The sequence below is a fragment of the Dromiciops gliroides genome, chromosome 2, assembly GCF_019393635.1.
Source record: "Dromiciops gliroides isolate mDroGli1 chromosome 2, mDroGli1.pri, whole genome shotgun sequence".
Taxonomy (NCBI): Eukaryota; Metazoa; Chordata; class Mammalia; order Microbiotheria; family Microbiotheriidae; genus Dromiciops; species Dromiciops gliroides.
The window spans coordinates 435,125,539-435,152,106 of record NC_057862.1 but is presented as its reverse complement, the minus strand read 5'-3'; the positions used below and the strand labels follow the sequence as shown (position 1 = coordinate 435,152,106).

General features: G+C 37.8%; 1 protein-coding gene across 1 annotated transcript in view; it reads right to left on the bottom strand.

Annotated features, from left to right (window-relative positions):
* Nucleotides 1-26,568, bottom strand: part of EXD3 (exonuclease 3'-5' domain containing 3) — a 422,505-nt gene that overhangs the window by 332,815 nt on the left and 63,122 nt on the right. The window lies entirely within an intron of this gene.

Sequence of the window (26,568 nt, the reverse complement as noted above, 5' to 3'; positions counted from 1 at the left end):
GGAATACTCCCAGATGCTTCATTTAGAAGAGAAGTGATGTCAAAAGTTCATCCTCCTCAGTTTTTCCAAGAAGAGACAGATACTTTGCTGATAGTGCTGTTAAAACGATGAAAATAATTTAAAGTCATTATATGAGTTTGTTGTTGTTGTTGTTTTTTTAGTGAGGCAATTGGGGTTAAGTGACTTGCCCAGGGTCACACAGCTAGTAAGTGTTAAGTGTCTGAGGCCGGATTTGAACTCAGGTACTCCTGACTCCAGGGCTGGTGCTCTATCCACTGCACCACCTAGCTGCCCCTGTTGTTTTTTAAAGGAAGGGGTTGGAAGAAATGTAAACACAGGTGGTGAGATTTCTCTTTCCCTGTTCTACCAAAGAGACAGCTCTGATTGGGGAACTCTCTAAACAAGAGGCTACACTAAATTCACCATCAAATAGGCAAACGAATGGGAAAAGTTAGGGCACAACATGCCCATCACCACCAGTCAACAGTGTTAAGTGGTTTGACCAAATCATTAGCAAATTGTGTAGTCTGGTCCAAGCACTGTCTGGGATAACTAACCAAAGGTTTCAACCACCTTTACTCTTCTCACTTTCTCAGTGACCCGTCTGGTATGCTTTCTCTTTTATAAATGTGAAATGCAACCAACACTTTGCTGCCTGCTCCCTATCCCTTAAAAGTACATTTACTTTCTTATGAACTTATTTATTCCCTTAACCATTGCACAAATATTTACTCAAGCACTTACTTGGGAAATACCTTATGCTAATTACTTAGGGGGTTATTACAAAAATGAACAAGACTTTACCCCCACTCTCAGAGAACATATAGGGAGAATATCTTACAGGTAACATGCACAAATATAATAAATCAAATAAAAAATCCTTATACAATAAGTACACAAGAAAAGTGCAAACAAAGTGCTGAAAATTCAGAGTTGGGATGGATCACTTGCTACAAGGGGAATTAGGGAAGGTTTAATATGCTAAACTACGAAACACGTTAGTCCTTAAAAACCTTGGGCTAATGAGATGGTACTTGAAATCACAGGTTCTAAAAACCTACTTCCTAACTTTTATGGCATACTTTAAGACACACATAAAAGAAGCGCAGAATATAACCATAATGAAGTGAGATTCAAATTGTGAAAAGAAAGTCTTGAGAAGTTTCCTTGGAAAAATAAACTTAGCAGTTGGAAGCAGGGGAGAAAAAAGTAAACACAATGGAATCAGGAACATGTCAGTTAAAGGAACTTACAAATTCAATGTGTTACAGCTTTTTGAGACTACTTGGTTTGGCTCAAATAAACGTGTGCAATAGATGAAAAGACAAAGGGGAAAACATGGTAAATTTAATTATCAGTGAATGGACAGAGATGCTAGAAACGGACATCTAATATATAATAAACTCCTCTTAATCTAGAAACAGAACTTCTAGTTGTTCTGAATGGTGTCAAATGGGGAGGGGGAAAGGAAGGGAAAAAGGATTATTTTTTTAAAAAATGGGGGGGGGTGGGCAATGAGGGTTAAGTGACTTGCCCAAGGTCACACAGCTAGTAAGTGTCAAGTGTCTTAAGGCTGGATTTGAACTCAGGTCCTCCTGACTCCACTGTGCCACCTAGCTACCCCAGGGAAAAAGGATTTTTATAGCACCTACTATGTGCTAGTCACTGTGCTAAGCAGTAAAAAACAACAACAAATATTATCACATTTGATTCTCACAACCACTCTGGGAAGTAAGTGCTAGAGTTGAAGAAACTGAGGCAGACTGTTTAAGTGACTTGCCCAGAGTCACAAAGTTAGTAAGTATCTAAGGCTGGATTTGAACTCAGGTCTTCCTGACTCCAATGAAGTACTGCAAAGGACTATCAAAGGAGATAGAGAGGTAGGCCTGGAGTAAAATGGGGAGAATAATAGCATCTACCTCCCAGGGTTGTTGTGAGGATTAAATGAGAGGATAATTATAAAGCTCCTACCACTGAATCTGGCCTATAGTAAGCGATATAGAAATTTATTATTTATTATTTATTTATTTATTTTATTTATTATTATTATTATCTTATTGTATTAGCAATTCCTATTAGCCCAAGTGCTAAACTCATGATAAGGGTCCATTCCCTAGCCAAGTTGCTCCTTCCACTGCAACCCATTCAGGCTTTCTCTTCCTGTGCAATTCTTCTTATTCATGTCCTTCTCTAACTTCTCCATAGAGAATCTACCTCTAGTACATGAGACCACCCTCTGAGTCTTTTAATATTTTGTTGATACAATGGCAATATTCAAGGCTATTTATATGTTATGCCTCACTCCTGCTACATGGCTTGTCCACATTCTTTCTGGTCATACCTGTCTTTCTTCTTACACACAAGTCACTGATGTAAGTGTGCATGGAATAGTACAATATCAGAAAAATCAAGATTTCAGGAGACTCAAAGGTCAATGTAAAGATGAATGATAGATGTATGTCCACAGGAGCATATATTATGAAAAAAAAAGATCGAGAGGCCATTAAATAATGAAAATAATCCAAAGCATTCTCAATTGTTAGTAAAGTTTTCTTTGTTTTTTTGGTGGGGTTTTCCCCCCAAAGCCTGAGTTCATAAACTTCAGTTATCAACCACATCACACCCGAACTTTCCCTAAAAAGAGAATAAACCACAGTAAAAACTAAGGATTTTGACAGCACTAGTTGTACCACATAGTACTTTGACCTGAAGGACCAAAGTTCATTGAGACATTAATTTTGACACCCCAGTCCTCAGGAAGGCATACAGAACCCTACCAAGAAGGTGTTGGGGCCTCCCTGCAGCCCATTAGTCAGGCAAAGATAATTCAAGGCTGTCCTGAGACACAGAAAAGGGAATATAGGAACAATATAATGCCCATTTTCCAAGACTCTTCTTTAAGTCAATGAACTGAATTCTTACCACTCAATGTGAGTAAAATAGTAATGATAATTCACTTTTGGAAAGCATTTTCACTTTTGTTTCAATAATGCTATGAAGTAAAGAGGGCTGGCATCACTATATATAATTCATAAACACAGAAACTGACATTCAGAGAGAACAGCGACTTGCCCTAATGGCAAATCCCAAATAGCAAGGGACAAAAAAGGAGTTGAATCAAGGTCTACTAATTGCAAGGCCAATCTCTTTCCATTGCATAATGGTGCTTCTCTGGGAAAAAAGTAATGAAATAACCTGCAAATTTCAGTATACTCAATTTTCAGAATTTGCCCCTTTCTCTGGAATTCATCCAAGGACTAAATCTCTAAACAGCATGGGACAACAATGAGGTCTACATAGCCTCCTAGTCATAATTTTTATAGTTGCAGCAACCAGAGAAAGGAGGGGGAAATCAGCAGGATAGACTTAAAGTCAAGAAGGATCTTAAGAGTCTACTGAGTCCAACCCCATTATTTTTCCAGATAAAGAAACTGCTAACAAATATTTGTGATCCAGTTCTCTTCACTAGTTTCTGACTGGACTCTGATCTCCAATACTCATTCTCAATCTTGAGATCAGGCCAGAATGAAGGATAATAATCTCTCTATAGGTCTCTAGGCCCCTCTACTGGTGGAATCTTCCTGTCACTTTTCAGTCAAGAAAGTACATCTGACATGGGAAAATAAAGGTTATGCTGTATCTCTCTCTCTCTCTCTCTCTCTCTCTCTCTCTCTCTGGATTTCTACTTCATCTCCTAGCAGCTGCTTTGCAAAACAATGAAAACTACTCCCAGCTCTTCTTTAAAAAAAATTCTCATTTATTCCCTGCAGAATTATTACTACTTAATTTTGTGTGCTTCTACATCCAGGATTCAGGGCCTATTATTACACTAAGGTATATGTACACCAGTGGTATGCACCATCCTATGATTAATCATGTATCCTAACCAGGCAGATATACTCTTCAGAGCTAGGACTTCTTGGCATACCTAATAAAATCTCAGAACGACAGTATTTCATCTGCTCAATTTTTAATCTCTCTCCTAAACTTCAAAATAAGCTGCCTTTCTCTATAAATGACTAGTTAATTATAAGTGCCTGGTAAGTATAGGATAATTTTAATGTCAAAACAGTTGTCAAAGTTAGTATGGTCTTTATTAAGGCCCACAAAAGGATGTGTTAATATCAAGAAAGTATATATGTCATCTGTGGAAATATACACACAGATCCATCACCTACTGATGGTGTGTTTCACACTCTTTAGTGAATAAATTGCAGTGTACCTGTCCAGTTAAAAAAAAATCAAGAAAGGCTTCTGTCTTGTAAGCAAATTCCATTTATTTGTCAGACTTCTATTCAGTCTACAATGAATAAAAGTAGTAGGTTCCTTGTGTTTCAAACTTTCTTTGTAATTTGTCTGATTTGCAAAACATGTCCATGGTTTAGACTAGTGCTTTTCAAAGCATGTTCCAAATATACTCCATCGGTCCAAAAGGGTCCCCCAGTGGTCTACAGAGAGATCTATACCACCAGAGTTCACAATGGGTCAAAAGTGTGAATGAACTTATTTATTATATTTAATAAAACCAGATGCCACCTAATTGTTACCTTGTTAAAATAGCATCACTCATCCCTGTTCATTATAGTCATTTATGTTTATCATGGAAGGGAAGTGGAAGGGTCTCTTGTTCTACCAAAGTAGTTTGCAGTCAGAGGACATTTAAGTTTCACTACTCTATATTAAAAGGGGAACAAATGCCTTAAGAGTAGTGATTGAAAATCAGTCAATAAAAATTTATTAAGCATCTATTATTTGCCAGGAACTGTGCTAAGCACTGGGAATAAAAAAAAAAAAGGCAAAAACAGTTCCTGACCTTAAGAGGCTCACATTTTAATGGGGGAAACAAGATAGAAATAACTAAGTATATACAAGATATATGGAGAAAAATGAAAGGTGATCTCAGAGGGGAAGGGACTATCAGCTGGAAAGACCAGGAAAGGTCTACACAATGTGAGATTTGGGCTAAAGGAAGCCAGGGAAACTAAACAGTGGAGGGAGGGGACATGGGAGTTCAGCAAATGCAAAAGCGCAGAGTCCAGGGACTGAGTGTTGGGTGAGACAAACAGCAAGCAGTCAAAGACATTAGACTGTAGAACACATGGAGAAGAGGTCAAGTAGACTGGAAAGGTAGGAACTGAGCTAGGTTGTAAAGAGTTTTAAATGCCAAACAGAAGTGTTTATATTTTATCTTGGAGGTAAAAGTGATCCCATTCCATCCCATCTTCTCCAGCAGATTGCCCCCTTTTTCATCTTAACCTTCACACTTCATGCCCATGTCTGTCCCACAGGATCCTTCTATCCCTGATAGCTATTGTAGTTAAACTCTGTAAGAATGTAATCTACAACAGGTGCCATTACTTCTCCTTTCATTCCTTTCTTAACCCTAATGGTCTTTTTGCAAACCTCATCCTTCTTGAGCTCTCTGCAGCCTGTGACACTGTTGATCACCCCCTTCTCCTTGATATTCTCTTTAGGTTTGGGGGACACTATTCTTTCCTACCTATCTGCTGCTTCTCAGTTTCCTTTGTTGGATCTTCATTCAGGTCACGCTTGCCAACCATGAATAGGGGTCACAAAAAATTTGACAGCAATAAAATGTTATGTATATCTATTTTATGTACCTATTGTTAGGGCCAAATTTAGTATGGGGAGAGTTAATTGGGCGGCTCACCGCAATATTGGGTTCAGAAAATAATGAGAGACCTCTAGGTCCAGAGTTTCCCCTTCTCCAAACTGCCTCTTTTTCAGTTATGTCTCCCAGACTGATAAGAAAGGAGATTAACAGCCTCTTTTCTACAAACAAATCAGGTTTTATTAATGGAAACAAAATTTACAACACAAGTGGAGTTAATAAAGCCAGAGACAATGAGAAAGGGGATAGAGAAAAGGAAAAATATGACCCTTTTCCCAGATGGCTAGAATCTAAATCTCTAGGGTAAAAATGCCCCCCAGTTACCTCGAATAAGCTCTACTTCCTCAGCTACTCAGAACAGCTTGGGTCTGGCAAAAACTAACTCAAGCTCTAAACTTGTTTCCAACTCAGCTGCCTTAACAAGCCAGCCTCTCTTCAACAACAGGAAGTCACCACCACCTGGAATCTGTAGTTCTAAGGAGAACCAACTTTGTAGTCTCTCCCTCTCCCTCTCCCTCTCCCTCTCCCTCTCCCTCCTCCCTCCTCCCTCCCCCCCCCCTTGTTTCTACTTCTTGTATTCCTTGGTTTCTTTCCAAGGTCTAGTTATAATCCCCCCTTCTACAAGAAGACCTTCCTAATCCCTCTTTTTGTTTGTTTGTTTATTTTTGTTTTGGTTGGGTCTGGTTTGGTTTTTTTGCAGGGCAATGAGGGTTAAGTGATTTGCCCAGGGTCACACAGCTACTAAGTGTCAATTGTCTGAGGTCGAATTTGAACTCAGGTCCTCCTGAATCTAGGACCGATGCTTTAACCACTGCGCCACCTAGGGGCCCCCCTAATCCCTCTTAATTCTAGTACCTTCCCTCTGGTGATTATTTCCTATTTATCCTGAATATAGCTTGTTTTACATAGCTGTCTCATATCATCTCCCCTATTAGATTGCAAACTCCTTGAAGGCAAGGTCTATCTTTTGCTTTTCTTTATATCCCTAGAATTTGCACAGTCCCTGACACATAGTAGGTGCTTAATAAATGTTTATTAACTAAGAGGGAGCTAATGGAGCTCTTTGAGGAAGTGAATGACGTGGTCAGACCTATGCTTTAGAAAAATCAACTTTGTAGCTGAACAGACGAGATATGAAAACCATTTTATAAAATTATTGTAAATGTCCAAAGAGAATTGAGGACTTCAAGTGCAATGATAGTTGTGTGAAAGGAGCAAAGGGGACATATATAAGGGATATTGTGATGGCAGAAACAATCAGATGTAACAAAAGAATGGAAATGTAGAATGCATGAAGGCAAAGATTCAAAGATAATATTAAGGGTGCAGGCCTGGATAACTAGGAGGATTCCAGTGCCCTCAAAAGTAATAAAGAGATTGAAAAGAGGGAAGGATTTGGGAGGAAAATAAAAGTGTACTGTAAATGTTAAGTTAGAGGTGCCTATTGAATATCCAGATTTAGATGTCCAAAAGTTGGTGATAAGGTATTAAAGCCCAGGAAAGAGTGTAGATAAAGCTATAGAAGTAAATCTTGTCATCATTAGCATATAAGTGATAACTGAATCCATGGCAGCTGATGAGTTCAGCAAGCAAGACTGTATTGAGGGAAAAGAAAAAAGGGGCCAGGGGCAGCTAGATGGCGCAGTGGATAGAGAGAGCACTGGCCCTGGAGTACCTGAGTTCAAATCCGGCCTCAGACACTTAACACTTACTAGCTGTATGACCCTGGGCAAGTCACTTAACCCCAACTGCCTCGCTAAAAAAAAAAAAGAAAAGAAAAGAAAAAAGAAAAAAGGGGCCAGAACAGAGCCCTGGGGAACGCCATGGTTAATGGACATTACATGGATAAAGATACAGCAAAAGGTGGTGCAGTGGATAAAGCATGGGCCTTGAATTCAGGAGAACCTGAGTTCAAATCTGGCCTCAGACACTTGACACTTACTAGCTGTGTGACCCTGGGGAAGTCACTTAACCCTCATTGCCCCACACCCCCCAAAAAAATCCAGCAAAGGTGAATAAGAAGGAATGGATCAGGCAGAAAGCAGAACAACTGGGACAGAACAGAGTCATGAAAACCTGGAAAAGAGAGAGTATCCAAGAGGAGGTTGTCAACAGTGTCCATTGCTAAAGAGAGGTCAAAAAGTACAAGGCTTGAGAAAAGGCCTTTAGATTTGGCAATTAATAAGTAATAGGTAACTTTGGGGAGGGAAGTTTCACTTGAATGATGAGAGTAGAATCCATATTACAGAGGCTTTGGAAGAAATTGAGAGATAAGGAAGTAGAGGTACCTGGAGAAGAAGGCTTGCTCAAGAAGTTTAGCCACAAAGGAGAGAAAAGATAAAGAAAACTATCTAATAAGTATGATCAAATGATGTTTTTTTTGTTTGTTTGTTTTGGGGGTTTTGGTTTTTGTTTTTTTAGTGAGGCAATTGGGGTTAAGTGACTTGCCCAGGATCACACAGTTAGTAAGTGTTAAGTGTCTGAGGCTGGATTTGAACTCAGGTCCTCCTGACTCCAGGGCCGGTGCTCTATCCACTGCACCACCTAGCTGCCCCTCAAATGATGTTTTTTAAGGACAGGGAAAGACCTTAGTACATTTGTAGGCATCAGGGAAGGAACCAGTAAATAAGGAAAGACCGAAGATAAGAGAGGGTAGGGATATACTTTTTTTGTGACATGCTTTTCACAGAAATTTTATTCAACTGACTAATTTGTTCTCATATGTTCATACATACTTTCTCATGCATTTGTTCTCTAAACACCCAGAATTCTATTGTGCTGTAAGAAATGATGAGCAGAAAAAGAAAAAGAAATTATGAGCAGGATGCTGTCAGAAGGAATTATGAAAAATGCAATCCATCTACAGAGAAAGAACTGATGGTATCTGAATACAGATTGAAGTATAATTTTTTTTTGTTAGTTCCTCTTTCTAAAGTTTTTTGTCTGTTTTCTCTCACAACTTGACTGATGTGGAAATGTTTTGCATGACTGCACATGTATAACTTATATTGAATTGCTTGAGTTCTTAAGGGGCGGTGGGGAGGGAGGGAGGAAGAGAATTTGGAACACAAAGTTTTAAAAATCAATGTAAAAATTTGTTTTTACATGTAACTTGGGGAAAATTATAAACAAACAAATGAATGAATGAATATAGAAACACAAATACCTTTCCACTACTTTAATGTTTAATCTTTTAATACAACTTTCTCTTTTGTGATTTTATTTTCTACTTATTTGATTTGATGTCTATATCTAGTCATGACTAGCTGCTAATTTTGATGTTTGAGGAAGATATGAACAACAAGCTATGTGTCACATCTATGAAATATTCATTTGAATAATGGAGTGTCCTGCATAAGGAGCACTGGCAGCTGGTTCAGAAAGTACCTGAACCAATGTGCCCAGGCAGTCCTCTCCTACTCCTACCAGAGGTAGTCCTATTTCTCAAAAGTAGCAAAGCCATGTAAAACAAGGTCTCTTTGATGATTCCAAAAGGCTAACCCTAAACTCTACATACACTCAGGGAGGATAAGAGGAGAAAGGTTCTCCAATCCAATTATCCTTTACCCTAAAAAGAAAAAAAATCATTTATTTTTGCCCATTCTTTATTAAAAATCCTAGCCATTAAGAGGATTCTGATCATCTCTAATAAAAATTCCACTTGTCCATGTCTTCAAATTTCATATAAACCTCCTCGGAATGTGAGCTGTCATTAAAACTATCTTATTTCTACACTCTGTTTTCTTCAGCATATTCTTATCCCTTGCTTGGGAAACTAGAGTCCAATTCTGGCATTTCTTTCTATCTGGCTGAAGTAAAGAGCCATGAATTCATGTTTACTTCTTTAGTGAATAATTTATCTTTACAACTTTAGACACACTGAAATCCCCTACGTAGGCCTCTTGGTTTCTAAGTAGTGAACTTAAAACACAAATCAATAAAGATGTGTTAGTAGAAAGAGGTAAAAGTTAATATTACTACACTCCCCACTGTGGAGAATAAATTGAGAAGACAATTGTGATATTAATTTAGAAAATAATTTTTATCTTTGTTTCATCACTTTTTGCATCATCTGCCTAATTAATTATCCTCATGCCATTATGAGAAATTAAAGGACCTAATATAATTCGTAGCAGATGTCAAGGCCAAATCCAAAATTGTATTTATCATGACACCTGAGATAATTATGGGGGTTACCATAAAAGAGCAGAGTGGAAACTGTGTCAGGCTTAATCAGATGCATAGGATAGAGATGTCCATGACATCAGGCATATAGGAGGGGGAATTCAAGTGAGGTGTCAAGGTAGCAGAGAACTTAACTAGAAGCTAGGAAACTTGGTTTTAATTGCCAGGAACACTCCATACAAGGAAACCTCAGGGAAATGAAGCATAAATTTACTGTTTTTAATTCCTTCATTGGAAAAACATGCAAACCATCCTAACTTCAGAAAAGTGACAGTGAAGTATTCCTCAATCAACTAGCATTTATTGAGTACCTGCTCTAGGCCAGGTGCCATGCTAAGCACTGGGAATTCAGATACAACAATTAAAACAATCCCTAGTCTCAAGGAGCTTACATTCTAATAAGGGGAAACAACAGGTACATATGTCAGTATAGAGAGAACAAATACAAAGTAAATGGTAAGTCATTAAACACAAGATGGGAAAGTAGGCACAAGTGTTAGAGATCAGGGAAAGTTTCATATGTAAAGTGCCCCTAATGACTTTCTTTTTGTAGCTAGGCTTTGATTTTTCCTCCTTTGTCTTTCTTGTATTTCTTCCTCTTCCCTGGTGTCTCCCTACCTACTTAAGAAATAAACCCGTTCCTCTTGCCATTATCTCCAGACTGAATTTGTTAACCGTAGAGAGAACAAAAAGAGGGGAAAAAGTCCCCTAGCATTCCCCAATAATCACTCAATCAATCTCAATCTCTTGCTCTCTCTCAATCTCTCTCTCTCCTCTTCCTCCTCCTCCTCTTCCCCTTCTCCATGGGCTATGATGAAAAGTTCCCAACTGTGGCTTTTGAAGTTTAGCTCTACAAACTAGTAGACAATCTCAGTTCTAGAACAATAAACCTGTTGATGATTTTTTTAAAAGTACCCCTATCCATAGGGAGGTGGTAGATGATAAATACATAATTAGGCTTATGTTTTCAGACATGGTTAATGGGTTGATTTGTTTTGTTTAACTGTGCTTCTTCATTATGAGGGAGGAGTGGGGGGGGGTCAGGTGTTGATATGGATACAAAAGTATCAATAAAACACATTTAAAAAAGAAAAAAATGAGTGTGAACCCTAGTTGTTCCTATCCATCTTAGAGAAAGGCTGAGAGAATTCCTGAGAATATGTACTCCCCAATGAAGACATTCTTGGGGGGTAGCAAGGGTGAGCACAAAGAAGGGGTGAAGATGACTGAAGGAAAACTTGGAACAGAAGCAAACAGGCAAGAATTCATAAATGTAGAGACCACATTCTAGAATAGAAGTTCTTAATCTGGTGTCTATGAACTTAAAAAACAAAATCGTGACAAAAGTATTTCAATATAATTGGTTTCCTTTATAATCTCACATATTTTATTTTATGTATTTAAAACCATTACACTGAGAAGCAATCCACAGGCTTCACCAGATTGCCAAAGGGGTCATCCATGACACAAAAAAGGTTAAGAATCCCTTCAATTCTGGAGGAAGTGAAAAGACTGTTAGGTTCCCACTGTCACTGACAGGAAGGACTCAGAAGACAGGCAGCAGGTGACAATGGAGAAATTGAAGCCTAGCCTAAGAAAGGAAAAGGGCATGAAACAGCAGCGATAAAGACCACTGACATGACAAGAGCTACAATTCCATGGAGGAAAATAGACAAGTCCACAGGAAAGACTGAGAGAGAGAGAGAGAGAGAGAGAGAGAGAGAGAGAGAGAGAGAGAGAGAGAGAGAGAGAAATCAAGGAGGAAGAATGAAAGAATGAATTTTTTGAAATAAATAAAACAACAATTTGCTGCCTATATAAGGAGCATATTTAGTATAGACACATAAGAGAGTAAAAATAAGGGGATGAAACAGAATCTATTTGTTTTAGATAACTAAAAAGACAGGAGGGGTAATCATGATTTCAGATAAGGCAACAATAAAATGTAATGATGTCCAGAGAGACAATCAGGAGGAAAATTACATTATGTGTAAAAGAACCACGGACATGGAAAAAAATAACATTATGAAACAGATATGAGCCAAGCAGCACAGTACCTAAATTCTTATAAGAAAACTTAGGTGGACTACAAAAAGACATTGAGAGAAGCACAATAATAATTGAAAATGCTAATTATCTTTTTTTTTCCTTTCAGCTTGATGAATTCAACAGAATAAACAAGAAAATACTGAACAATTCATTGGGAAAATTATATTTGACAGATTGTAGCAATTTTTAAATGCGAAGATTAAAGAATACACATTTTTAAAGAATCCTTCAGTATACTTGCAAAAACTGATCATGTTTTAAAGCATAAACAAATGTTGTGGGGAAAATGGGGTGGGGGCTTGGGTAGGGGATAGGGATAGGGGTTTGGGGTCCTTAGGAATTCCTCTTTAAAGAATTACACCTTCTTGCGCACAAAAGCAATTAGAATTAGATAGTAGTTTATTTAGGGGCAAGGGAAGGGAAGGGAAACCATGAAAGAAATCCTTGGACTTCTCATATGGAGAAAGGCATGGCACAGAGGGTGGCCCTGAGATACCAATCGCCTTGAGCAGGAGATAGGCAGGTACTTTTATAGAGGACTGATTGGGGTAACCATCTGACTATGGAAAGTTCCCATTGTGAGGGAGGACCATCCCCCACTGGTGGTGGCTGGGGAAATTGGGCGAGGGGTGGCTGAGGATCTCTCAAGCCATCTCTCTCCTCAGGACACAAAGGCAGCAGCCACACCCAAACATCTCCCCAGGGTTGAGGGAGACTAGAATGAAGGGTGGAGGTCCAGAAGCTAGGTCAGTCCAATATGGTTCCACTTATCTCTTTAGGTGTGTCTGTCCTTTGGTTTAGCTTCTCAAGGAGAAGGTTCCTTGATGTTGCCCAGAGAACTTATGGGGTGCTCTGGGCCCATAACACAAAGGTAAAATGCAGAAGAAATATATCTTCTGACTTCCATGAACTGATGCTGAGTGAGATGAGCAGAACCAGGAGAACATTTTACACAGTATCATCAACATTATGTGTTGATCAACTGTGATAAACTTGATTCTTCTCAGCAATAAAATGATACAAGATAGTTCCAAAGGACTCATGATGGAAAAAGCTCTCCAAATCCAGAAAAAAAAAAAAAAGAACTGTGGAATATGGATGCAGACTGAACCATACTATTTCTTTTGTTTTTGGTGCTGTTGTTTTTCTTCTTTGAGGTTCTTCCTTTTGCTCTGATTCTTCTCTTATAACATGACTAATGCAGAAATATGTTTAATGTTATTGTGCATATATAACCTATATCAAATTACTTACTGTCTTGGGGAGCAGGGGAGGGAGGAGAGGGAGTGTTAAAAAATTTGAAAACTAGAAATCTTATAAAAACAAATGTTGAAAACTATCTCTACATGTAACTGGATAATAATAAAAGACTTCATAATTTTAAAAAAAGAAATATATCTTCTACAGACCACAATGTATTAAAATAGTAATCAATAAAGGAAATACAAACAAATGATAAAGATATCATGAATGCAAGTTAAAGAATAAGCCAAAGAAAAAAATTACATTAAGCAAAATTATGACAGAGGGAAATTATTCCAAAAATTAAGGGACAAAGGTAAAGCAGTCCTCAGAGGAAAATTTGTGTCTTTGAAAATTTATATTGGCAAAATAGAAGATGGAAGATCAACCAAGCATGCAATTTAAAAGAAACAAACCAATAATACTAAAGGAAGTAAAGACTGAAAATTATAGGGGCAGCTAGGTGGCACAGTCAATAAAGCACCAGCCCTGGATTCAGGAGGACCTGAGTTCAAATCTGACCTCAGACACTTGACACTTCCTAGCTGTGTGACCCTAGGCAAGTCATTTAACTCTCATTGCCCCACAAAAAAAAAGTTTAAAATCTTCAAGAAAATTATAGAAGAAATGGAGAAACATGAAAAATTTAAAGTGATTAGTATTAAGACTAAGAGCATATTTTTTAGTAACACTAACCAAAGTAAGCATGATGGCCCACATCCATAACTCCAGCTATGAGGGAGAGTGAGGCTGATGGATCTTCTGAGCTTAGAAGTGCTAAACTTCCACAGGCTATGTCAAGTGGGTGACCATGTCAAGTTCAGCATTAACATGGCAAGCTCCTGGGCGCACGAAGCCATGAGATTATTTTAGGAGAAACAAATCAGTCCAGGTTGGAAATGGAGCTGGTCAAAGCTCCTTTGGTAATCAGCAGACCCATGAGTAGCCTCTTCATTTATAACACAGGTAAGGTGGGGAGACCTAGTCTTTAAAAAATAAAATAATACTAACAGAATAAATAAAACATTAGGGGGCAGCTAGGTGGTGCAGTGGATAAAGCACTAGCCCTGGATTCAGGAGGACCTGAGTTCAAATCTGGCCTCAGACATTGACATTCACTAGCTGTGTGACCTTGGGCAAGTCACTTAACTCTCACTGCCCTTGGGTGTGTGGGGGGGGGGAGAATATAATATATATAAAACATTAGCTAACCTGATTGAGAAAAATAAAGTAAATCAAATATCATAATTGAAACAAGGCAAATTGACAACAAAGAAGGAAGAAAGTAATTATCAGAAATAACTATATACAATTCTATGCTAGTGAAACTAAAAATTCAAAGAAAATAGATGAGTACCTAAAAATAAGACAGAGAACTTAAACAATAAAATCTCAGAAAAAGAAACCAAGCAAGCCATAAATGGGCTATCAAAGGAAAAAAAAACTTCTGAGCTATATGGGTTTATAAGTGATTCTATCAAACATTTACAGACAAATTAGTAATTATGATGAAAAAAATATTCTTAAAAATAAAGAAAAAGTACTGTATCAAAAATCTTTTATGAGATAAATATGGTCCTTAAAAAGCAACTAAAAAGAAAAAAGGGAGAGAGAGAGAGAGAGAGAGAGAGAGAGAGATTGACAAGTGACTGGCAAAATTTTTCAATAAAATCTTTACAAAAAAAGATCACAGCAATATATCTAAAAATAATTTACTATGAACAAGTTGAATTTGTATTATGGATACAATGAGCATTCAAGACAAGGAAAATAATTTGTATTAATTAATCACAGAAATAATAGAAATAACAAAAAACATATGATTATTTCAGCAGATGCAGAAAAGGCTTTTGATAAAATATAGCACACCTTTGTGTTAAAAAACTCTAAAAAGTATAGACATAGAAAGGCCTTTCTTTAAAAAGATAAAAAACATATTATCTGGGGCAGCTAGGTGGTGCAGTGGATAGAGCACCGGCCCTGGAGTCAGGAGTACCTGAGTTCAAATCCGGCCTCAGACACTTAACACTTACTAGCTGTGTGACCCTGGGCAAGTCGCTTAACCCCAATTGCCTCACTAAAAAAACCCAAAAAACCAAAAACAAAAAACATATTATCTAAAACCAACTGCTAGCAATACTTGTTTCTTTTTCTTTGGGTAAGGCAATTGGGTTTAAGTGACTTGTCCAAGGTCACACAGCTAGTAAGTGTCAAGTGTCTGGGGCCAGATTTGAACTCAGGTACTCCTGAATCCAGGGCCAGTGCTTTAATCCACTGTGCCACCTAGCTGCCCCTAGCTAGCAATACTTGTAAGAGAAAAACATTATAAGCTATTCTAGTACAGACAGGGTAAAATAAAGAATGGTCATTCTTCCCACTATTATTTAACATCGTTCTAGAAACGTTAGTTACAGCAATGAAAAAAGCAAAAACATCCACAAGGAGGAAAAACAATCCTTATTAACATGTAATAGGATGGAAAATGGAGGAGTAGAGAAAGATTCAGTTTCACTCTTCCAACATTCCCCTCCAAATTGAATCCTGGAATGGCAGAGGCAACAAAAGGTCACAGTGTTCTAGCCCAAGACAACAGTGGAGATTGGGAAGAAAGATCTGTGACATAGAGGTGAAAGCCTGCCTGAAGCCCATGTGGATGAAACACCAGTGGTGGGACCAAGTGGTAGTAACAGAGACAGGCAGAACTTTGGGGGCTGTCAAGTCAGAGATAGTAAGTGAATCTGGCAACTGGTCAAAAAGAGATTACAATGGATCCCTGTATTAACAATGTATGGGGGGCGGGGGGGGCGTCTAGGTGGCACAGTGGATAAAGCACCAGCCCTGGATTCAGGAGTACCTGAGTTCAAATCCAGCCTCAGACACTTGACACTTACTAGCTGTGTGACCCTGGGCAAGTCACTTAACCCCCACTGCCCTACAAAAAAAAATGTATGAAGGTACTAAGGGGCAGACCCAAGATGGCAGAGGAAACACCTTAAATGCACAGAGCTCCTGACACAATTACCCCAAAAACAGCAAAAAAAAAAAAAAAAAAGCCCTGGAGCTGCAAAACCCACAAAATGATGGGCTGAGATTATTTTCCAGATTAAAGGGGGCTGTGCTGGGCTGTGAACAGAGTCCAACCCTGCAATCACACCAACACAGACCCCAGACACTCTGCACAAGAGGAACTTACTCCCAAGCCTCTGAATCAGCTGCAGCATCAGCGTCTTCTGGAACTAAGCTTATAGTCGGGTAAGAGGGCTGAATGGTTGGCCGCAGGTGGAAAACACAGGGGTGTCTGTGGGACCTAAAGAAGAATTCAGCTATCCCACCTCAGCAGGGAACCAGGAAGAAATCCTGAGAAGAGGAAGGCCCAAGTTGGGGGGGAGCACAGGCTCGTTGAAGCTAAAAACCACAGCACACATAGTTCTGCTGGCTGGTTAATTAGCAAGTTGGCTTGAGGTTATCTTTGGACCAGAGAACAGGCCAGGTGAGAGAAAAACCTTCCCTCCCTCAAAGCAAAACACCTGGGACCCTCTGAAGCTTAGAAGTAGGGCCCCACTGTAAGAAGGAGTTAAAAGTCAAATAAAAGATGGCAAGATGAGGAAGCAAAGAAAGTTGAGAACTACCGAAAGTTTCTTTAGTGACAAGAAAGATCAAGGTACACCCTCTGAAGAGGATAGCAACCTCATGGCCCCTACATACAAAGCTTCCAAGAAAAATATGAATTGGTCTCAGGCCATGGAAGCCCTCAAAAGGAACTTTGAAGAGAAAGTAGGAAAGAAAGAAGGAAGATTTAGAGAGGTAGAGGAAAGAATGGAGAGAGAAATAAGAGCAATGCAGGAGAGCCATGAGAAAAAAGTCAATAGCTTGAAAAGCCAAATGGAAAAGGAGATAAAAAAGCTCTCTGAAGAAAATTATTGCCTAAGAATTAGGATTGAACAATTGGAAGCTAGTGACTTTATGAGAAACCAAGATATAGTAAAGCAAATCAAAATGAATAAAAAAAAACACAGGGCAATATGAAATATCTCCTTGGAAAACAGCTGACCTGGAAAATAGATCCAGGAGAGATAATTTGAAGATCACTGGACTACCTGAAAACCATGACCAAAATAAGAGCTTAGACACCATCTTCCAAGAGATTGTCAGGGAAAATTGCCCTGATATTCTAGAAGCAGAATGCAAAATATAAACTGAAAGAATGCACTGATCACCTCCTGAAAGAGATCCCCAAAGGAAAACCTCCAGGAATATTATAGCCAAATTTCAGAGCTGCCAGGTCAAGGAGAAAATAATGCAAACAGCTAGAGAAAAGGAATTAAATACTGTGGAGCTACAATAAGGATAAAATAAGACCTAGCAGCATCTACATTAAATGACCTGAGGGCATGGAATATGATATTCCAGAGGGCAAAGGAACTGGGACTACAGCCAAGAATAATGTACCCAGCAAAACTGAGTATAATCTTTCAGAGGAAAAAATAGGACTTCAATGAAAAAGAGGACTTTCAGGCATTTGTGATGAAAAGACCTGAACTGAATAGAAAATTTGACTTTCAAATATAAGACCCTAGAGAAGCATCAAAAGGTAAAGAGGAAAAAGAAATCATGAGGGATATTAAAAGATTAAACTATTTACATTCCTACATGGGAAGATAATACTTCTGACTCATAAGAACTCTCTCAGTATTAGGACAGCTGAAAGGAATACACTTAGACAGAGGGCACAGGTCTGAACTGAATATGAAGGGATGATATTTGTAAAGCACTTATTTTTTGTTTATCCTTGTTCTTTGTAGGGCAAACAGGATGGGGTGTCTTATATCTGGGGATGGATTTGGGCCCAGGGCCTCCTGGGTCCAGGGCTGGTGCTGTGTCCATTGTGCCACCTAGATAACCCATGATGACACCTTTAAAATAGGGTTGAGGGGTAGGAGGAATGCACTGGGGGAGGGGGAAGGGGAGAGGTAGACTGGGGAGAGGAAGTTCACAGGAAGGAAACAAGAAAAAAGCTTATGGAGGGGAGGGGAAGAGAAGGAAGGAGTGGGGGAGTGAGTGAACCTTACCATCATCAGAATTGGCTCAAAGAGGGAATAACATACATACTCAAGTGGTATAGTAATATATCTTTGCCCTGAGGGAAAGTGGGAGAGGAAGGAGATAAGGGGTGGGGGGGAGGAGAGGGGAAGGAGGGAAGGGCAGGTTGGGGGAGGGAGCAGTGAAAAGCAAAACACTTTCCAGGAAGGTGAAGATGTTCTGCATAACTGCACATATATGACTTATATTGAATTGCTTGATTTCATAGGGAGGGTTGAGGAGGGAGGGAAGAAGAAAAATTTAGAACACAGAACTAGCTCAAAGACTTTAATCTCATCAGAGTAGGCTCAAGGAGGGAATAACATTCACACCCAACTGAGAGGAGTAATCTATTTAACCATACAGGAAAGTAGGAGGGGAAGAGGTTAAGGAGAGAAGGGTGAAAGAAGGGAGGGCAGAGCAGGGGAGGGAGCAGTCAGAAGTAAAACACTCTTAAGAAGGAATAGGGTAAAAGAAGATGGAAAATTGAGTAAATATCATGGAAAGGGAATAGGATGGAGGGAAATAGTTACGATGATTGACTATAATGACAAAATGTATGGTACCTACTTTGCTGGTCTATTGGGAAGAAAATTCTTTGTCAAGTTTAAGATGCAAAAAAAAAAAAGTTTAAGGTACTATATAAAAGTTATGATGAACAGGATGCTATCAGAAAAACCTGGAAAGACCTATATGAACTGAAGCAGAGTGAAATGCACTGCATACAGAATAACAGCAATAGTGTAAGATGATCTGCTGGGAAGCACATGGTTATTTTAAGCAAGGCAACGATCCAATATAACTCTGAAGGACTTATGAAAATTGCAATCTATCTACAGAGAAAGAACTGATGATATCTGAAAACAGATTGAAACACATTGTTAAAATTTGTTTTTACATGTATTTTGGAAAATAAAATTCTAAACAAAAAAAACACACAACAAAACAAACAAACAAACAAAAACAATGGATGCAGGACCAGACACTGTTTGGCAACTCTATTACCTGTACCCACTTCTGGCTCACAGGTTAAGGGTGGAAAGGAGAACTTTCTATAAAGAGCGGGGGGAAACCTAAAGGGGCAGTCTCACTTCTGGCCCCAAGGGATCAGGAACCTTGAGAACAGTATCATTTCCAGTCCCAAAGGAAAAAGGTTCCTGAGGAGCAGTATCAAATGCAATCCCAATGAATCAGGGTGCCTTTCTATGTAAGGACCAGAGAGTACAGATCAAAAGAGCAGTGATCATGCCTCTCCCTAGATAACAACATCTTGTAGATACTGAAAACTTCCAAATCTCCAGAACTGGCTCTAAAAACAACAGTGTAAAACAGCCTGAAGCTTGAAATAGAGCCTCTTTTCATCACACACATCCCACACACACTGGAGGGGTACATACCCCTACACTGTAAACAAAATCCAACATTAACATGAAGTTCTAAATCAAGAAATAGGGTGGAAAAAATGAGCTAAGAAACAAACAAACAAAAAAGAACCTGACCATAAAAAGCTACTATGGTGATGGGGAAGATAAAGACACAACTCAAAAGAAGAAAATGGGAGTAGCTAGGTGGGGCAGTGGATAAAGCACCAGCCCTGGATTCAGGAGGACCTGAGTTCAAATCCAGCCTCAGACACTTGACACTTACTAGCTGTGTGACCCTGGGCAAGTTACTTAACCCCCACTGCCCGGAGGAGGAGGAGGAGGAGGAGGAGGAGGAGGAGGAGAAGAAGAAGAAGAAGAAGAAGAAGAAGAAGAAGAAGAAGAAGAAGAAGAAGAAGAAGAAGAAGAAGAAGAAGAAGAAAATGAAGTCAAAACAGTTACAAGTAAAGGCTGAGAAGGAAAAAGAAATGTGAACTAGACACAAGCCCAACAAGAATTCCCAGAGGAGCTAAAAATTATTTTCAAAATCAAATAAGAGTGGTAGAAAAAATTAGGTAAAGAAATAGAAGCAAATTATGAAAAGACAATTAACAACTTGATAAAAGAAGTATAAAAACTCACTGAAGAAAATAACTTCTTATAAAGCAGAAATTGGCAAATGGAAGATAATGACTCAAGACATCAAAAAACAATAAAACAGTCAAAAGAATGAAAAAAATGAAGAAAATGTGAAAACAACTGACGTGGAAAATAGATCCAGAATACATAATTTAAGAATTATTGGACTACCTGAAAGATATGACCAAAGAAAAAGTTTAGGAATCATATAGGAGGGGACAGCTAGGTGACACAGTGCATAAGGCACCAGCCTTGGATTCAGGAGGACCTGAGTTCAAATCCAGCCTCAGACACTTGACACTTACTAGTTGTATGACCCTGGGCAAGTCACTTAATCCCCATTGCCCTGCAAAAAGAAAAAGAAAAAAGAAAAAGAAAAGAAATCATATAGGAAAACTACCCTGATATCCTGGAACTAGAATGCCAAACAGAAATTTAAAAAATCTATCAATCATCAACTGAAAGAGATCCCAAAATGAAAACTCCCAGGAATGTTTGTAGTCAAATTCCAGAGTTCCTAGGTCAAAGAGAAAATACCTCAAACAGCCAAAAAGAAACCATTCAAATACTATGTCACCACAGTCAGGATCACATAAGATTTAAAAGGTACCATATTAAAGAAACAGAGGGCTTGGAATATTATATTCTAGAAGGCAAAAGAACTGGGATTAGGACCAAGAATAACCTACCCAGCAAAACTGAACATAATCCTAATGAAAAGAAACCATTCAAATACTATGTCACCACAGTCAGGATCACATAAGATTTAAAAGGTACCATATTAAAGAAACAGAGGGCTTGGAATATTATATTCTAGAAGGCAAAAGAACTGGGATTAGGACCAAGAATAACCTACCCAGCAAAACTGAACATAATCCTAATGAAATATAGTACTTTCAAGTATTCCTGATAAAAAGATCAGAGTCGAATAGAAAATCTGACTTTCAAATACAAGACTCAAGAGAAGCATAAAAAAGTAAACATGAAAGAGAAATCATAAGAGACTCAATAAGGTTAAACTGTTTATCTTTTTTTATGAGAAGATGACATATATATCTTAAAAGTATTTTATTATTATTAAGACAGTTAAAAAAAGACAGAAGGATTCTACGTACAAGTCAATTATGTTGGAATAATCTAAAAAAAATGAAAAGGCAAGAAAGAAGAAAACCAAACTACTAGTATCAAACACGAAAAAGGTGACTGCACCACCAATGAAGATCAAATTAAAACAATTGTTAGGACTTATTTTGTACAATTATATGCCAACAAAACTGACAAATCTAAATGAAATGGATGAATATTTATAAAAATATAAACTACCCAGATTAACAGAAGAGGAAATAGAATACTTCAATAACCCTATTTTAGAAAAAAAAAGTTGAACAAGCCCTTAAATGAATAAACTTGAATAAATGCAACCCCCCCACCCCCCAAGGAAAAATCCCTAAGACCAGATGGATTCAAAAGTGAATTCTACCAAAAATTTAAGGAACAGTTAATCCCAATGCTATATAAACTATCTGGGGGGAGGGGGGAGGTAAAGAAGGAGTCCTACCAAATTCTTTTATGACACACAAATGTTCTGATACCATTGAAAGAAGCAAACCAATTCCATTTTGTATTACCACTCACATTTTGTACAGCAGAGTTAAGTCATTTTCCTGCAAATCACATAAATTCAGAGAAGTCATTTATCACTGTATTACTAACTTTTGCATAATGCAGGTGGACACAACCAATCAGAGTCCCTGAACTCTGAAAAATCCCTAAATCTAAAAATAGTAACACTGAAAATAGGAACTTTACTATAAAAACCTTTCTAAATCTCTCTTTGGGGTCCCTGTATCTGATGAGGGGCCCTGGACCCAATTTATCTGCAACTACATGCTTTGCCAATGAATCACATACCTTGGACTTTGTTTCCTCAGTTATTATTATTCACCCACAATAATACATAACCCAAGGACAGCAAAAACATAGAAAACTGTAGACCAATTTCTTTAATAAATATAGATGTGAAATTTTTAAATAAAATACCAACAATGAGATTATAGCAATGTATCACAAAGATGACACACTATGACCAGGTAGGATTTATACCAGGAATGCAGGACTGGTTCAATATTAGGAAAACTATCAACCTAACTGACCATATCAATAAAGAAAAGAACAAAAATCATGATCATTCAATAGATGAAAAAAGCCGTTGACAAAATACAACACCCATCCCTATTAAAAACACTGGAAAGCATAGGAATCGATGGAACTTTCTTAAAATAAATATTATCTACCTTAGTCAAGAACAAGCATTATCTGTAACAAGGATAAACTTGACTTCTTTCCAATAAGGTTAGGAGTGAAGCAAGGATGTCCATTATCACCCCTATTATTCAATATTGTACTAGAAATCCTAGCTATAGCAACAAGAAAAAGAAATTAAAGCAATAAAAATAGGCAAAGAAGAAACAAAATTATCATTCTTTGAAGATGCTATGATGGTATGCTTAGAGAACTCTAGAGAATCAACCAAAAAATTAGTTTAAATAATTAACAAATTCAGCAAAGTTGAAGGATATAAAATAAACCCACACAAATCAATACTTAACAAAGCTGAGCAGCAAAAGATAGAAAAAGAAATTCTATTTAAAATAACTACAGACAATATAAAATACCTGGGAGTCTACTTTTCAAGACAAACCCAGCACTTATATGAACACAATTACAAAACACTTTTCACACAAAGTCAGATCTAAACAATTGAAGAAATATTAATTGCTCATGGGTAGGCCAAGCCAATGTAACAAAAGTAACAATACTACCTAAGTTAGTTTGCTTACTGAATGCCATACAAATCAATCTACCAAAGAATTATTTTACAGAAGTAGAAAAAATAGTAACAATATTTATCTAGAAGAACAAAAGGTCAAGAATATCAAGGGAAGCAATGAAAAGAATTGGAAAAGTCAGAGTGACATTTTTCTGACCTAAGAAAACTTAAAAGATAGGCAAAAATGAATGGAAAAAAATGAGCAAACAACAACGACCAAAAAAAATTGGGGCATAAAAAGTTACTACAGTGGCAGGGAAGACCAAGGTATAAACTCATTAGAAGACAACAATGTGAAAACAGCTACCCAAAAAAGCCTCAAATAAAAATGATACTTGGACTCAAACAAAACAATAATTCCTGGAAGAGCTAAAGGAAGAAATAAGACTGGTAGAGGAAAAAGTTGGAAAAGAAATAAGAGTGATACAAGGAAATTATGAGAAGACAATTAACAGCTTACTAAAAGAGGCACAAAAATACTGAAGAAAACAATACCTTAAAAACCAGAATTGGCCTAATGGTAAAAACAGGCACAAAAATTCACTGAAGAAAAGAACTCCTTAAAAAGCAGAATAGACCAAATGGAAAAGGAGGTACAAAAATTCTTTGAAGAAAAGAATTCCTTAAAAAGCAGACCAGAACAAGTAGAAAAGGAAGTATAACAGTTCACTGAGGAAACAATTCCTTAAAAAAAAAATGAATTGGTCAAACGGAAAAACAGGTACAAAATCTCAATGAAGAAAGTAACTCCTTGAAAAAGACCTATCTGTACAAAAATATTTAAAGCAACTCTTTTTGTGGTGTCTAAGAATTGGACATCAAAGGAATGCCCATCAATTGAGGAATAACTAAATAAGCTGTGGAATATGATGGAATTATTGTGCTATAAGAAATAACAAGTAGGATGATTTCGGAAAGGCCTGGAAAGACTTGTATGAGCTGATGTATAGTGAAAAGAGCAGAACCAAGAGAATGTTGTACACAGAGACAGCAATATTGTTTGATGAAGAACTGTGAAAGACTTAACTATTCTCAACAATACAATGATCCAAGACAATCCCAAAGGACTATTGATGAAACATACTATCCACCTCCAAAGAAAGAACTGATATTGATGGTACACAGACTGAAGCATGCTATTTTTTCACTTTCTTTCATTTTTTCTTTTATTCAAGTTTTCATATATAAAATTATTAATATTTTACATAATCATACATGTATAACCCATATCTGATTGCTTACTGCCTTAGGGAAGAAGAAGAGGGAGGGAAGGAGATGGGGAGGGAGGGAAAGAGGGATAAAAAATGGAACCCCAAACTATAAATAAAAATCTTTATTACTTTAAGAAAAAAAGAAACTCCTAAAAAGTTAGAACTGGGCAACTGGAAGCTAATGACTCCATGAGACATCAAGAAACAATGAGACAAAGTCAAAAGAATGAAAAAAATAGAAGAAAAGGTAAAATATCTCACTGGAAAAACAACTGACATGAAAAATAAATCCAGAAGAGATAATTTAAGACGTATTAGAGTACTCGAAACCCATGATCAAAGAAAGAATATAGACATCCTATTTCAAGAAGTTATCAAAGAAAACTGACCAATATCTTAGATCCAGAGGGTAAAACGGAAATGGAAAGAATTCACCAATCACCTCCTGAAAGAGATCCCAAAATGAAAATACCCAGGAATATAATAGCAAATTTCCAGAGCTCCCAAGTCAAGGAAACAAGCAGCCAGAAAAATATGATTCAAATACGTGGAGCCATAGTCAGGATCACACAAGATTTAGCATCTTCCACATTAAAAGAATGGAGGACTTGGAATATGATATTCTAGAAGATAAAGGATCTATGATTACAACCAAGAATCACCCACCTAGCAAAACAAAGTATAATCTTTCAGAGGAGAAATGGATTTTTAATGAAATAAAGGACTTTCAAGCATTCCTGATGAAAAGACCTAAGTAGAATAGAAAATCTGACATTCAAAGAGAAGTATAAAAAGGCAAACATGAAAGATTAATCATAAGGGTCTCAATAAAGTAAAATTGCTTACATTCCTATATGGGAAGATGATACATGTCACTCCTAAGAACTTTATCATTATTAGAGCAATTGAAAGGAGTTTACTTAGACAGAGGGCATGGGTGTAAGTTATGTTGAAACGATTTCCAAAAGAAAATAAAGGGGCGAAAAAGAGGGATGCACTGGGAGAAGGGGAAAAGGAGAGGTAGAATGGGAAAATTATTTTCTCACATAAGAGAAACCCACAAAGAAGAGCATTTACAGTGGAGGGAAAAAAGGGAGAGGATAGCAGGCAATACTTAAACCTACTCTCACTGGAATTGGTTCAAAGAAGGAAGACTATATATACACACTCAATTGTGTATAGAAATGTAACTTACCCAAAAGGGAAATATGAGGAAAAAAGAATAAGAGAAAGGAGAGGGGAAGGATAATGGGGAGGGCAGATTAAGAGAAGCAGTGGTTAGAAGACTTTTGAGGAGGAACAAGCTAAAAAGAGAAGAGGGAGAAACAGCAAATAATGGGATGGAGGGAAATATGGTTAATAAGCATAACTATGAATGTGAATGGATAAGCTCATCCATAAAATGGAAGCAAACAGCAGAATGGATTAGAAATCAGAATCTAACAATATAATGTTTATAAGAGATACACTTGAAACAGTTCTTCGTTAAACAATATTGCTGTCACTATGCATAACATTCTCCTGGTTATGCTCACTTCACTATATATCAGTTCATATACATCTTTCCAGGACTTTCTAAAATGATCCTGCTTGGCATTTCTTAAAGCACAATAATATTCTATTAAAATCATATACCAGTTTGTTCAGCCATTCCCCAATTGATGGGCTTTCCTTTTGATTTCCAATTCTTAGCCACTACAAAAAGAAAAGCTATAAATACTTTTATACAAATAGGTCTTTTTCTCTTTTGGGGTATATCTTTGGGATATAAACCTTGCAGTGGTATTGCTAGATCAAAGGGCATGCAGTTTTACAGCCCTTTGGACATAGTTCCAAACTGCTCTCCAGGATGGTTGAATCAGTTCACAACTCCACTAACAGTGGATTAGTGTCCCAGTTTTTCCAGTCCCTCCAACATCCAACATTTGGGGGGGGGGGGGGCGGAGCAATGAGGGTTAAGTGACTTGCCGAGGGTCACATATCTAGTAAGTGTCAAGTGTCTGAGACCAGACTTGAACTCAGGTTCTCCTGAATCCAGGGCCAGTCCTTTATCCACTGTGCCACCTCGCTGCCCCCAACATTTTCCTTTTTGACTTGCCCAGGGTCACATTTGCCATTCCATCATCAGTGGTCTTGACTTTTGTCTTGCCACTGGATTTCTATGGCTCTTGAATAGAAAGACTGATGACTTTATGCAATTCTGTCTCAATTAAATCCAATTCTCTTTGAAAACAAGGGGCTAAGGGAGCAGCTTAGGTGGCACAGTGGATAAAGCACCAGCCCTGGATTCAGGAGGACCTGAGTTCAAGTCCAGCCTCAGACACTTGACACTTACTAGCT